The sequence below is a fragment of the Haematobia irritans genome, chromosome 1 (assembly GCF_050003625.1).
Source record: "Haematobia irritans isolate KBUSLIRL chromosome 1, ASM5000362v1, whole genome shotgun sequence".
NCBI classification, from domain to species: domain Eukaryota; kingdom Metazoa; phylum Arthropoda; class Insecta; order Diptera; family Muscidae; genus Haematobia; species Haematobia irritans.
Genome location: NC_134397.1, coordinates 108868245 through 108882772, shown reverse-complemented (window position 1 = coordinate 108882772; position 14528 = coordinate 108868245). Strand labels below are relative to the sequence as shown.

The following is a 14528-nucleotide window of genomic DNA, read 5'->3' as shown; positions in this document are numbered from 1 at the left end:
CTGAAACGATAGTTTCGATTGGAATTAAAACCTTTTGCCAGAAATCTTCTGAATCGCAGTAATATTACATATACGAAACAGAGAGAAAAGTGACCACTGTGGCCAAATGGAAAAAGGTGGGGTTCCAGATTTATATGTGAAAGATAGATCTTTTAGTGCTCTATCCGATGGTAAAAACGGATACAGCTAAATGTGTTTGGGAGTCTCAATATATGGCTTGTAAAAAAGTGGACGCACTGCTCCTGAAGAGAAAAGTGGCCACTGTGGCCAAATGGAAAAAGATGGGGTTCCAGATTTATATGTGAAAGATAGATCTTTTAGTGCTCTATCCGATGGTAAAAACGGATGCAGCTAATGTGTTTGGGAGTCTCAATATATGGCTTGGAAAAAAGTGGAGGCACTGCTCCTGGAGATAAAAGTGACCACTGTGGCCTAATGGAAAAAGATGGGGTTCCAGATTTATATGTGAAAGCTAGATCTATTAGTGCTCTATCCGATGGTGAAAACGGATATTGCGAAATGTTTTTGGGAGTCTCAATATATGGCTCGGAAAAAAGTGGACGCACTGCTCAAGAGAAAAGTGACCACTGTGGCCAAATGGAAAAAGATGGGGTCCCAGATTTATATGTGAAAGATAGATATTTTAGTGCTCTATCCGATGGTAAAAACGGATACAGCTAAATGTGTTTGGGAGTCTCAATATATGGCTTGGAAAAAAGTGGAGGCACTGCTCCTAGAGAGAAAAGTGACCACTGTGGCCAAATGGAAAATGAGTGAATGGTTTTTAACACTTTAATTCAATAAACACAATTTTTCAATAGAAAAATTTTCTCGGAAATAAACGTACATACACTCAAAAAAAAAAAGTTTACTTGGATCCAAAGATTTTGACCTTCCCTTAACCCTTTCGACCCCGAATTTTTATAGATATCGCTAAAAAAATTTTATGCTCTTAATCATGTTTAAGTCATTTAAGAAGCGTCTAGCCAACGCCCATTCATTTGGGCTGTAGAGAATGTTGCCTGTGGGCAACTTTGGGCAATTGTGGCAATAAAATGGTTTGTTTTGTAATTATAGACGTATTACGTTTTATTGGATTTTTTTTTAATTTTTTGTTATTATTACAGTAAATGTATACTTAGATGTGCGCGTGAGTGAAATTTCACTTACGCATTCTCGAAGAAATATTTTTACTCACGCACGACATGTGGGTAGGCATTCACGTTCATGCAAATTCACAAACAAAGTTTATGCCTCACGTTCCTGCATGATTCACCACAATTTTCGTAATTCACAACAAATCTCGTGACTCAGGAACATTTTCGGAACAGGACAATCGCCGTGATTCACGACAAATCTCTTGACTCGCTGCAGTTACTGATCAGTAAGTTATATTCATAACTCACGACGGAACCATTAGCAAAATTCAAATATGATTCACAATCAAACAACGGACGCTATTTAAATCTTAAGAGTGATAAAATCCGTGAAGGGTATTCAAATCGGTGAACTTGAATCGTGAACGTGAATTTGTTCGTGAGTGTGATTTTTTCTCTGTCTCTGTCTTAACGTGAATGTGAATTTTATCGTGAACGTCAATTCTATCTATTGGAGCGAACGTGAGTTTTAATCGTGAGCGTGATGTCGGAGAAATTTTACTCACGTCAATCACGAGCCAAATTTGATTTTTGCAAATGCACGACACATTTTTGTTTAGTCCCGTTCACGCACATTCACGAGATTTAGTTTAAATTTCATTCACGACTTCGCGTGAATCATGCGTGATTCACGAAAATGTTTTGTTTTCTTTTTTTTCTGAACCTATGCCAGTTTAACTGGCGGTCTAAAAAATCCACCAGTATGTTGCCAAGAAGACAGATATATGTATGGCTTCTTCCCTTTTTACAATTCCTTTCAAATTCCTCCTCAGCACTGCAGATATGTCTTCCACATCGTTGCCACATTCCTCGTCACTGGGACATCCTAATCGATGTTCAAAATTTGTATAATATCATTGTTTTTCAAACCGTTTTTCTCTAGGTCCCATGTCCAAAAATATGTAATTTTACTACCACAATTGCCCAATTTTTCAATTTTAAAAATTTCTCAATTCTAAGATTTGACTTACACAAATATTTTATTTGATATGTACTACAATAAATTTAATAAAAACTTTCAATACTTTTGTTGTAATTTTTGAAAAAAATGTCATTTATAAAAACCGTTTTCCAAATTCGCAAATATTTTTTTCTTGAGGCACGTGCGTATTAAGAAAACATTTTTACTAATTGACAACCAAACTAACTGATTTTTCATTCAACTTGAAGAAAACACTTGTAGCTTTCGATACCGTTACAGTTTTATGAACAAAAACAAAAACAACGCTGACAGTGAGTCTCAAACACACAAAAAGTTGCCCACAGGCAACTTTAGGGTCGAAACCCAATAAACACAAACGTTTGAAAAATGCTAAATTTCAACAATTTTTCAAACATTTTTTCAAAGGATTAGGGTAATATTCAAGTTGAGAAATTGTTGAGAAAATCGCGTTATCAACAAAAAACAGACATTACCCTCAACAGTGAAATTCAACACATTAGCAATAATATTTCAAGTGTTATCCTCAAATTGAAATGCATCGCTACTCAATAATTTGTCCAACAATTTTCGATGCGAGTCAAATTCAAAATTAACATCGTTGCAAATACTTTTCAACCTAAATTTGTATGAATGATATCCCCACTTCAAATTGAAAGTCAAAGCCAAAATTCTATGAATTTTGTATAATTTATTCATTTTTATCAAAATAAAATATATAATAATACACTACACTACATAATACACTACAATACCAATTGATGAATAATAATCGTATTAAACATATCAACAAATAAGAAAAAAAAACAAACAACAAAACTTTAAATATCTTAAACATTATTAGTAAACACTTTTGCATTGATAATTCGATTTCCTTCCTTTTGGTGTCATAAAACAGCATTAAAATTTATTAACATGCGGGAAATTTGAAATTAGGAACGTACTGGACCGCGTGTTAGAATTGATTTCCAGCAGAAGGAATTCACAAAATATCCATTTTAAACTGATAATAGCATACGAATTAAACTGACGATGTGATGCACATTTTCATCCAGAAGTTGTTGATTTTAACAATTTTAATTGGTTGCACTTGTAATGTTTCTGGAAACTTTTTCTTGTCAATAAGCCACTCATTTTTCATTGGTCAGCTTCTTATTGTTTGCATGAATGTAGCATCCAAAGATTTTAGTTTTCTGCAAAGAGATTTAAATTTAGTGACTTCTTTAAAGTGTTGATTTAATTTTTCATATTGACGTACCAATTATTATAAACTATTTGAAGCAGTTCCAGTTAATTGTCCACCATTTTTCATTGGTCAGCTTTTTAATGATTTCAAGAACGTAGAATCCATAATTTTAGTTTTCTGCAAAGAGATATACATTTAGTGACTTCCTTAAAGTTTTATTTCATTTTTTATTTTCACTTACCTATTTTTATAAACTATTTGTTTATTTGTCTAAAATTTTCCATTTTTTTAATTTCTTGCAATTGACCACGAACTTTGTTGCAAAAATAAGTATTGAAAACCACATGGTTTTTTCGTTGCATTTTAGGGTAGTGTTTTGTCAAAGTTTTCTCATATTATCTTCAACACCTTTTCAAAGATTTCGTCAACATTTTGGCAAATTGGAAATAATTCGCAAACAATTTAAAGATGTATTGAAGATGAGCTATTTCAAGTCAAGTTGAATTTATGTTGAAAATTATATTTACCCTCAAACTGAAAAGTTGTTGCATTTGAAAAACGCTCATCCTGTGTTTATTGGGAAGGGTTAAGGATTTTGGTATTGATTCCGAACCAAAGTTGGGGTTTCTTTAAAATAAAGAAATTTTTTAGCGACCTATCTGGGTTTAAATCTAGGACCAATAAAATTAAAATTAGGATACAAATCTCATTTATCAAATTTTCATTCTCTTTTCGCGGTTTATTAATAAAAGTACCCACGTACAAACAAATGCCAGTTAAAAATCCAAAAACTTTAAACCAAAGATGTTAAATCCTCAAAATAAGTCTTAGCTTATATTTGAAGCGTTTTTATCTTAAATCTAAAGTTTCAATATTTCAGTTAATTTAAGGACAATTTCTTTAAATCAAAAATGCGTTTCTTTACTTTAAGGAAATTTTGCCTTAGTTCAAAGACATGGTACTTTAACGGAGGGACGCAAATTTACAAAATTTGTGTACTAAATTTAATGAAAACAATTTTGAAGCAAATATTATCAACTTTATTCAATTTCGCATCCTAAAATTTAGGTTGCGTAACCTTTAATATCACGTAAATATTTTTTTTAGTGTACTACAGATTTTTTAATAAAATTTTGACGCAAATCTAAAGAAAATTCAAACTATAATTAAAATCGCAAATTTTATGAAAAATTTAAACTTTTGTAAGATTATAGGAATATTAATTCATCTAACAGACAATTAATTATAAATAAATTAACAGTGGAACAAAAAACAAATAATTGCCTCAATTAAAAACTTAATACACCTAGACCTCGGTTTGCGTCGTTTCGTTTTGCGTTGTTTCCAATTTGCGTCGCTGTTGAATTAGTACTAGTTTTCACTTTTCGACGTTAGATTTTCAAAGTTGCGTTATTATCTATCTCCAATCTTTGCATAGTTTGCCATAAAAACTCATAATTCACTTTGCGTCGTTTTAGTTTGCGTCGTGTTTTTGGAACGTATCTGCCACGTAAAGCGAGGTCTAGGTGTATAATGTTTCTACCAAAATCAATAAAATTTTTAATTCAAATAGAATTTTAATTAACAAGTTCCGAAGAAATCAAATAATTCAAATAATTTGTGTTTTTATACCTTTCGCCATTACTTCGTTATTGTTAAAAATGAACTTGTAATATTTATACTTGTTTACTATTCATCTAGTAGTCTTTGAATTTCTGTATTTTGTATGTCATACGTAGAATTATTTTTTCCATTAAAATATTCTTATTCCTTCATTTTAAACTCGTACACATCGGTTGTTTTATTCTATCACTTCCACTTTTCATCAAGTTATGGGCCTTAAGTCCTGTTTTTGGTAGAATTGTTTGCTTTCGCGATTTAAAAAAACGTTGTAGTTAATTGTGGATTTTAAGCATAAATAATCACAGCAGAAATGGCATCAAATTCAATAAGTTTTCTCTTCGAAAAACTTCGAGGATGGGAGAATTTTGATATATGGAGACGTCATGCAAAATCCTGTTTGGTGATTAAGAAATGCTGGAAAGTCGTGGAGAACGGCGTGAAATCTGAAGGAGACAACGATGCAAATGAATTAGCGTTAGCGGAAATAACCCTAATGATAGAACCCAGCAATTTCGCCCATATTGCTACAGCGAAAACTGCCAAGGAAGCTTGGGATTCATTAGTGCGTGCGTATGAGGATACCGGATTGCCTAGGAAGGTCGAATTACTCAAACAGCTGGTTCATCTGAAACTTGGAGATTTCAAATCTATGCAAGAATACGTGAACACCATGGTATTAACAGCTATGAAGGTTCAGAATGCTGGCTTAAATATTGATGATAAAATTATCGCTTCTTTAATGCTGGCTGGTTTACCGGATGATATTCAAGCATTGGTAATGGCGGTAGAAAATTCTAAGACTACATTGACCGTCGACTCTGTGAAAAATCTGCTTTTGCAAGACGCGAAGTTTGACAACGGTGGTAAGGAAAATGCGCTGGTTCAAGTGTCATTCCTGTCATGAAATCGGTCATTTCAGCAAAAACTGCCCCAACAAGAAAAATTGTATAAATTCGAAAAACACGTCGAAAAAAAAATGGTGACGTTTTATATGCCGCATTAATGTCGTGTGAACCAAAATCGGAATGGTATGTGGATTCGGGCGCAACATCCCATATGACAAATAATGAAAACTTTCTTTATAATACGAAAACAGTGTCTCAAAAAGAAATAATTGTCGCAAATAATAATAAGATGTCGGTATTGAGTTCGGGTGATGTTGATTTATCATTGAAAATTGCAATTGGTAAACGCAATGTTGTTGTTCGAAACGTGGAGTATATTCCAAATATATGCGCGAATTTGTTGTCCGTCCGACAGCTGACTCAAAATGGTAATCGGGTAATATTTGAAAATAACATTTGCAAAATTTTTAATTCGCGTGGTGAACTTATTGGAAATGCATATCTTGAAAATAATTTATATCGACTGAACTGTGAGGTAAAATTTCCCATGAAAAAATCTCTCGTTGTTAAAGAATCCTCGAATTTATGGCATCGACGCTTAGGCCATAATTGTTCTGATAATTTGCGAAAAATAAAAAATCATCATATGGCATAAATTGCGAAATAAAATCCGATGAAAATTGTGTGACATGTGTTAAAGGAAAACATACACGGAAACCATTTAAAGATGTTGGTAATAGAGCTTCTGATTTTCTTGAATTAGTACATTCGGATGTACTTGGACCCGTAGAGGCCGAATCCTTTTCCGGAAATCGTTATTTATTGACATTTGTGGATGATTTTTCGCGAAAAGTTGTTGTTTTTTCTGTTAAAAGAAAGTCAGAGGTGTTTGACAAATTTATGCAGTTCAAAAATGTTGTTGAAAATCAGTGCAATCGCAAAATCAAAGTTTTGCGAACTGATAATGGAACGGAATACATCAATAAGCGCTTCTCGGAGGTTTTAAAAAGCAATGGAATTATTCACCAGACAACTTGTCCATACACTCCAGAGCAAAATGGAGTGGCAGAGCGGATGAATAGAACGATTGTGGAACGGATTCGTTGTATGCTGGCTGAAAGTGGTTTAAATAAAAAATTTTGGGCGGAGGCAGCTGCAATTGCGGCTTATTTAATAAATCGAGTTCCTTGTAGGGGTCAGGATTGTTCTCCTGAGCAAGTATGGCCAGGAAAACAACAATCGTTGAAACACTTGCGAGTTTTTGGGTGTAAAGCCATGGTACACGTTCCAAAAACAAAACGAACAAAGTTATCCATGAAGTCTATTGAATGTATTTTGGTTGGATACAGTACAGAATTAAAAGCGTATCGATTATTCAATCCTGATAATCAAGAAATTGTAAAGAATCGTGATGTGGATTTCTTCGAGGACAAGTATTTTGATGAGAAAAATGATAAATCCCAAATACACTATTTTTCAGATGTGATAAGCTTTGGTACAGAAATTTACAATTCTGGGGGAAATGATCTAGAAGAATTGCCAACCGAGAATGAAATAGAAGAACCAGAAAACGGTGGTTGCGAGACCTCATCAAGTAACGAAGATTACTATGATAGTACAATGCCTGAAAATGAACCGAATGTAAGTGATGTGGCCGAAACTCAAATATCGAGTACGGAACCAAATATACAAGAACCAACAAATTCAAATAGTCATGAGCCTAAACAGTCTTACATCTTCAGTGCTTTGGACTTTGTGTCTGATGATCCAACGAATGTCAAACATGCGATGAAATCACAGTTTGCCGACGAATGGAAGCGAGCAATGGATGATGAATTGAGTTCACTTATTGAGAACAAGACATGGATATTAACCAAATTACCCCCTAATAAGAACGTTATATCTTCAAAGTGGGTATTTAAAACGAAACTGGGCAAAAGCAATGAAGTTCTACGACGAAAGGCAAGACTAGTGGCCAAAGGTTATAGTCAAGAAAAGGGGATCGACTATAACGAAACGTTCGCCCCTGTCGTACGATATGAATCCATACGATATCTCGTGGCACTAGCGGCAAGGCATAATTTAATGATTCACCAAATGGATGCAGTTACTGCTTTTTTGAATGGTAATCTGAAAGAGGAAATATACATGGAGCAGCCGGAAGGTATGAACGACGGCTCAGGCAGAGTTTGTAAGCTTCAAAAGTCTATATATGGGCTTAAACAAGCAAGTCGTGTCTGGAACGAGATGTTGAATAAAGTGCTTTTGAATATGGGACTTACAAGAAGTGATGTCGATCAATGCATATATTATCGTGTATTAAATGATGAATTTACCTATATTGCTATTTACGTGGACGATGTTCTTATTTTCTCGAATAAGGAAACATCAATTGAAAATATCAAGAAATCTTTAACCAAACGCTTTAAAATGAAAGATTTGGGAAAGGCTAATTCAGTCTTGTGAATTCAAATAACTAGAAACGAAAATTCAATCAAGCTGGACCAATCGCTATATATAAAGAGTGTCCTTAAACGATTTCAAATGGATGATTGTAATCCAATAAGTACCACCGTTGATTGCAATCAGAAAATCTCTAAAGAATTTTGTCCGAAAACCAATGAAGAAGCAGAGTGCATGCGGAGTGTTCCATACATGGAAGCCATAGGCTGTTTACTTTTTGCTGCGAGTGTCACACGTCCAGATATTTGTTATATAGTCAATGTTTTGAGCAGATATTGCAATAACCCAGGAAAGGCTCATTGGGAAGCAGCCAAGAGAGTGATGCGTTATCTTAGGTTAGGTTAGGTTAAAGTGGCAGCCCGATTAAGATTCAGGCTCACTTAGACTATTCAGTCCATTGTGATACCACATTAACTAAAAGTACCTATTACATATGGGCACTTCTAGTTTTAACCGCTGAACCTTCTTGATTATTTTTCTTTGTTGAACCAACCAGATTGTTCCAAAAACATTAGCAGACTGCTTAAGTTAACGTTTTCCAGATCCGCCAGTAATCTGAAGCTATATGCTCCTAAAAGTTGCTTGCGCTTTACACAAAATGCAGGACACTCACACAAGAGGTGTTTAATTGATTCTTTTTCCTCCGCATCATGACAGCTCATACAATAGTCATTATACTTCGCGCCAATAGTTTTTGCAAAATCTCCTATCAGGCAGCGACCCGTTATAGCAGATATCAGGATTGATATCTGACGTCTCGAGAACATTAGCATATCTAGTGTGCGGTTTAAGTTGAAATGGGGCCATATTTGCTTGGTGTCGTTACAACCCTTGCAATTCTCCCATCGAACATTTGCCATCATAACAGCCTTCTCACGCAGCATGAGCTTGCAGGTAGCTAGGGGCATACCAACAAATTCTAGTTCCCCTGGAATATGTAAGGTAGTCCCTAGCCTTGCCAACTCATCCGCTTCGCAGTTCCCCGGTATGTTCCTATGGCCAGGCACCCATATTAGGTGAATATTGTACTGCTCAGCCATCTCATTGAGAGATTTGCGGCAATCGATGGCCGTTTTCGAGTTGAGGAACACAGAGTCCAAGGATTTTATTGCAGGTTGACTGTCTGAGTATATATTAATGCCCACATTTTTTGGAACATTACTTCTCAGCCAATTCGCCACCTCTCTTATTGCTAATATTTCAGCCTGAAAAACACTACAGTGATTAGGTAATCTTTTCGCTATTTGAAGTTCCAGATCATTAGAATATACTCCAAAACCCACTTGTCCATCCAATTTGGAGCCATCAGTGTAGAAATCTATATATTCTTTATTCCCCGGGGTCTGTGTGCACCACGCCTCACTGTTGGGGATTAGAGTCTCAAACTTTTTGTCGAAAAGTGGACTCGCCAAAGTGTAATCCACTACGTTAGGCACATCTGACATTATTTTGAGGACAGAACTGTGACCGTAACCATTTTCCGACCACAGCGATAGTTCGCGCAACCGCACAGCCGTTGTTGCAGCTGACTGTTTGGCCAAAATGTCTAAAGGCAATAGATGCAGCATGACATTAAGGGAATTTGTTCCTGTCTTGCTGAATGCGCCTGAAATACACAAACACGACATACGCTGAACTTTATCTAAACCAGTCGGTTTCTGAAGTGCCGGCCACCAGACTACAACACCATATAGCATTATAGGTCTAACCACTGCCGTGTATAGCCAATGCACAATTTTTGGTTTTAGTCCCCACTTTTTTCCTATTGCCTTTTTGCACGAGTACAAAGCTACAGTTGCCTTCCTCGCCCTTTCTTCAATATTAAGCTTAAAGTTCAGCTTCCTGTCCAAAATAACGCCAAGGTATTTTGCACAATCACCAAAGGGAATTTCAATACCCCCTAAGGAAATAGGCCTAACCGTGGGAGTTTTGCGATCTTTGCAGTACATGACTAATTCTGTCTTTGCGGGATTTACCCCAAGACCATTGTCTTTCGCCCATTTTTCAGTCATCCGGAGGGCCCTCTGAATAATATCTCTGATTGTGGATGGGAATTTTCCCCTGACTGCCAGAGCTGCATCATCTGCGTATGCCACCACTTTTATCCTTTCTTTTTCTAGAGTAACCAGAAGGCTATTTATAGCAACATTCCAAAGAAGAGGTGATAGAACTCCTCCTTGGGGAGTGCCTCTGTTCACATACTTTTGTATGTTTGCTTGTCCTAGTGTGGCTGAAATACGTCTCTTCATTAGCAGTTCGTCTAACAGCCTGAGTATACATGGATCAACATTCAGAGTTGTCAGTCCATTTAATATCGAGCTCGGATGGACATTATTGAACGCCCCTTCGATGTCTAGAAACGCCACGATTGTGTATTCTTTGACAGATAGTGAGCTTTCAATAAAGCTGACTAGTTCATGTAGTGCGGTCTCAGCATGCCCTTCGAGTATGCATGCTGTCGTTTCGAGAACAAACCTGAATCGATGCTAGTTCTAAGATAAATGTCTATCATCCTCTCCAGAGTCTTAAGTAGGAATGAGGATAAGCTGATTGGTCGGAAATCCTTCGCCCTCGCTTTAGGTATGAAAACGACTTTTGTTTCCCTCCACTTTCCTGGGATATATGATAAGTTGATACATCCTTTATATATCACCGACAACCAGGGGATAATTTTGTCAGTTACAGCTTGTAACTCCGCCGGAGTAATTCCATCAGGTCCAGGGGATTTGAATGGTCCAAAGCTATTTAGCGCCCATCTTATTCTAGTTTCCGATACAATTTCCTCGACAGGAAACGACCGCTGAGCAACTGTGGCACCGCCAGTACATGGTTCAACCGTCTGATTTCCAGGAAAATGTGTGTCCAATAGTACCTCCAGCGTCTCCTCACTGGACGTTGTCCAATTGCCCTCCGATGTTTTAATGAAACCTGGAGCGGAGTTGGTGGATGCTAGAACCTTCCGTAGTCTGGAAGCCTCGGACGTACTCTCAATACTGCTGCAGTAATCATTCCAAGAGTTATGCTGAGCCTTTCTCAGTTCTCGCTTGTATCCTCTCAGAATCTTCTTGTAAGCGTCCCAGTCCTCAGAAGCTCTGGTGGACTTTGCCTTGTTAAAGAGCTTCCTGCAGGATTTCCTCATATTACTTAATTCCGAAGTCCACCATGGTGGTCGATGTTTCCCCCTTGGCTTTCCTCTAGGGCATGCAGCTTTCAGTGAGATGTTGAAGGCCTTAGTAATCCGCTCCACTGCGTATTCGATATCTTGCACATTTCTCATATTTGTCTCTGTTATTTCCGGTATCGTCATATTGAACGATTCCCTATACCTATTCCAGTCAGCTTTCCTAACATTTGGCGGAAATATGATCTTGGTAATATGAACATCAAATTTGAAACTGATGTAGCGATGATCTGAGAAGCTGTGTTCACTTAAAACCTGCCACTCAGATATCATTTCATTCAGTTCTTGCGAGGCCAAGGTGATGTCCAAAACCTCTTGCCTGTTTTTAGTGACAAAGGTTGGGACATCTCCCTTGTTGCAAACTACCAGATTAGTACGCAAAATAAACTCTATTAGCGACTCTCCCCTTGCATTAGTATCACTACTTCCCCATATACTATGATGTGCATTCGCATCGCATCCCATAATGAGTTTCGTCTTTGTTTTCCGTGACTCCTCCACTAAGGTCTTAACGGCATATGGAGGCATCTCCCTGTCATGTCCCATGTAGACCGAAGATACCCAATATTTGCATTTGGCTATTTCTAAACTGGCAACGACAGTGTCTGTATTGCACATTGAAGGAAGCAGAAACAAGTTGAGCTCGTTTTTAGCAATTATACAGGCTCGATTTACATCATTACCACTATACTGCAATAGTTTGAACCCCGGAGTACGTAATTCACATATTTTGTTTTTATAAACATATGGTTCTTGAATAAGAACTATATCTATGTCCCCTTTCATCAGGAGAACTTTTAAGGCAGCACATGCAGCCTTACAATGATGAAGATTTATCTGGATGATCCGTAGGACCATCGAGATTTTCAACAACCGTCACATCAGCCGCTTCAATCGAGTCATCAAGAATGTCCTCTTCAGAGATATCGGTGACTCGCAATAACCATAGGTTCAACTTTGGTGAGTTCTGAGGCAGTAGAAGCCTCCTCACGCATACGGTATCTATCCATGTCTTCAAATGTCTTGGTATCCCCCTCGACTTCGCAAGAGGATCCGCTTACTTCTGATTCAGACAGAGGCTTGTCCATTTCTGAATCCTTTAGCTGATCGTTTTTATACACCTTCATTTGGATATAATGAAAGCCATAACATACACGGCCCTGGGACTTTGCTAGATGTGGCAAAGACTGAGTGTTCAATATAAACACTGCATGCCGTCTTGGCCCATCCACTTCATCCAAACGGCCAACCTTCCAATCAGCTGTTGGAAGATCTGGATTGCATTGTTTCAGTCTATTTAAAATAGATTCAGGGTCAGGAGGGTTTGCAGGTATCCACGCATGTGCTCTTGGTCTAGCCGGTATGTCTTTCTTCTCGACTAACTCTAGAGCAGCTCCTTCCCAAACTTCACCAATTAGTATCAGAGCAGCTTTAAAACATTCTATAGACCTCTGGTCCTCAAATGCGACTAGCTTAAATCGTCCTTGATACCAACCAGCATCTTGGTGTCGAGGATCTGGGCCGGGAAACTTTTCCAGCACCTGTGAGTAGACGCCAGACAAAGCATTCTCAATTTCCCCCCATTTTTGCTTTGGAACCATACCGTCCAATGCTCCTTTATTAATGATAGCCATCACAAGGCTGTCTTTAGCAACTGAGGCAAACGATCGTTGATCCCTTTTGGAAGATGGCAGCTCATCCGGTGATCGTTCCCTTTTTCCAGCCTCAAGAATTCCTTGAGCCCATTTTAAGGAATCGCTTTGTTTAGCCGACAACGTGCTTGGGTCGACTGATCCTAATTTCTTTAGGATAAACAAAGCATTTCTGCGTTCTTTGAATCTCTTTCGTGAGGGATTACCTCCTTTTGATGCCGTTACCTTGGAAAAGGTCCGACTTGTCAAATTGTCGCCACCTGTCGACCCGTCTACAGGTCGACTAATTGGGCCTATCTCTTGGTCATTGCCCAAATCTATAACTCCAGTCGATACTCGTCCACTGGGCCCTGAAGTTAGCAACCCAGTGGATGTCTTTGAATTTCTCTGCATGGTGGCCTAATATCCCACCACACTTGAAATTCGTAGTAGGTACTTATTACGATGATTTTATCCGCTATTAAAAAACACGTCCGTTCCGTTCGACGGTTGAAATAAGATCGTTATCTTAGAGCGTTATCTTAAAGGTACTTTAGATAAAGGGCTTGTTACTCTAATAAAAATCATGAGCTGGTTGGGTATTGTGATGCGGATTGGGCAAGCGATATAGATGAAAGGCGATCTACAACTGGGTACATTTTCATATTTCAAGATGCAGCAATTTCGTGGGCAACAAAACGACAAAAAACTGTAGCTCTATCCTCCACCGAAGCAGAGTTTATGTCTTTATGATTATGGTTGCAGCTATTCAAGAAACGATGTGGTTACAGCGGTTGCAAGATGAATTAGTCCCAAATTCGACGAAATCAATTACTTTACATTGTGACAACAAAAGCGCAATCCACGTTGCATATAATAATGCATATTCATCACGAACAAAACATATAGATGTAAAATTTAAATTTATTCGTGAACTATTGTCAGATAATTCGATTGTACTTAGATATTTATCTACAAATGAGATGATAGCTGATATGCTTACTAAAGGTGTTGTTTTGAACAAACTAAAAATATTCACGGATAAATTTGGCTTAAAATAATATTTAGTTTAAAATTAATTTTATTTTTAATTTTAAATAATTTTCTTTTCTGAACTACTGACATTACAATTTCAGGGGAAGTGTTAAAAATGAACTTGTAATATTTATACTTGTTTACTATTCATCTAGTAGTCTTTGAATTTCTGTATTTTGTATGTCATACGTAGAATTATTTTTTCCATTAAAATATTCTTATTCCTTCATTTTAAACTCGTACACATCGGTTGTTTTATTCTATCACTTCCACTTTTCATCAGTTATTCCGTTTTTAACACATCGAAATATTGGTTTCAGACCATATAAGGTCTGTATATTCTAGGTCGTCGAGAAATCTGCGGTCGATCTACTTATCTCCGTCCGTATGGTGAAATCAAAACAAGTTATCGACTTGAAACTTGGCGTAAGTAGTTGTTATTGATGTAGATCGGATGGTATTGCAAA

The 14528-nt window shown here is 37.1% G+C and overlaps 1 protein-coding gene and 1 long non-coding RNA gene across 3 annotated transcripts in view; one reads left to right on the top strand and one right to left on the bottom strand.

Annotated features, from left to right (window-relative positions):
* The window catches only part of LOC142221642 (CUE domain-containing protein 2-A), a 58527-nt gene that overhangs the window by 2701 nt on the left and 41298 nt on the right, over positions 1-14528 (top strand). The window lies entirely within an intron of this gene.
* Positions 2954-3761, bottom strand: LOC142221644 (uncharacterized). Its single transcript, XR_012718169.1, has 3 exons — positions 3525-3761; positions 3356-3460; positions 2954-3290 (listed from the first exon to the last, which is right to left on the bottom strand). It is a non-coding gene; the product is annotated as an uncharacterized LOC142221644 (long non-coding RNA).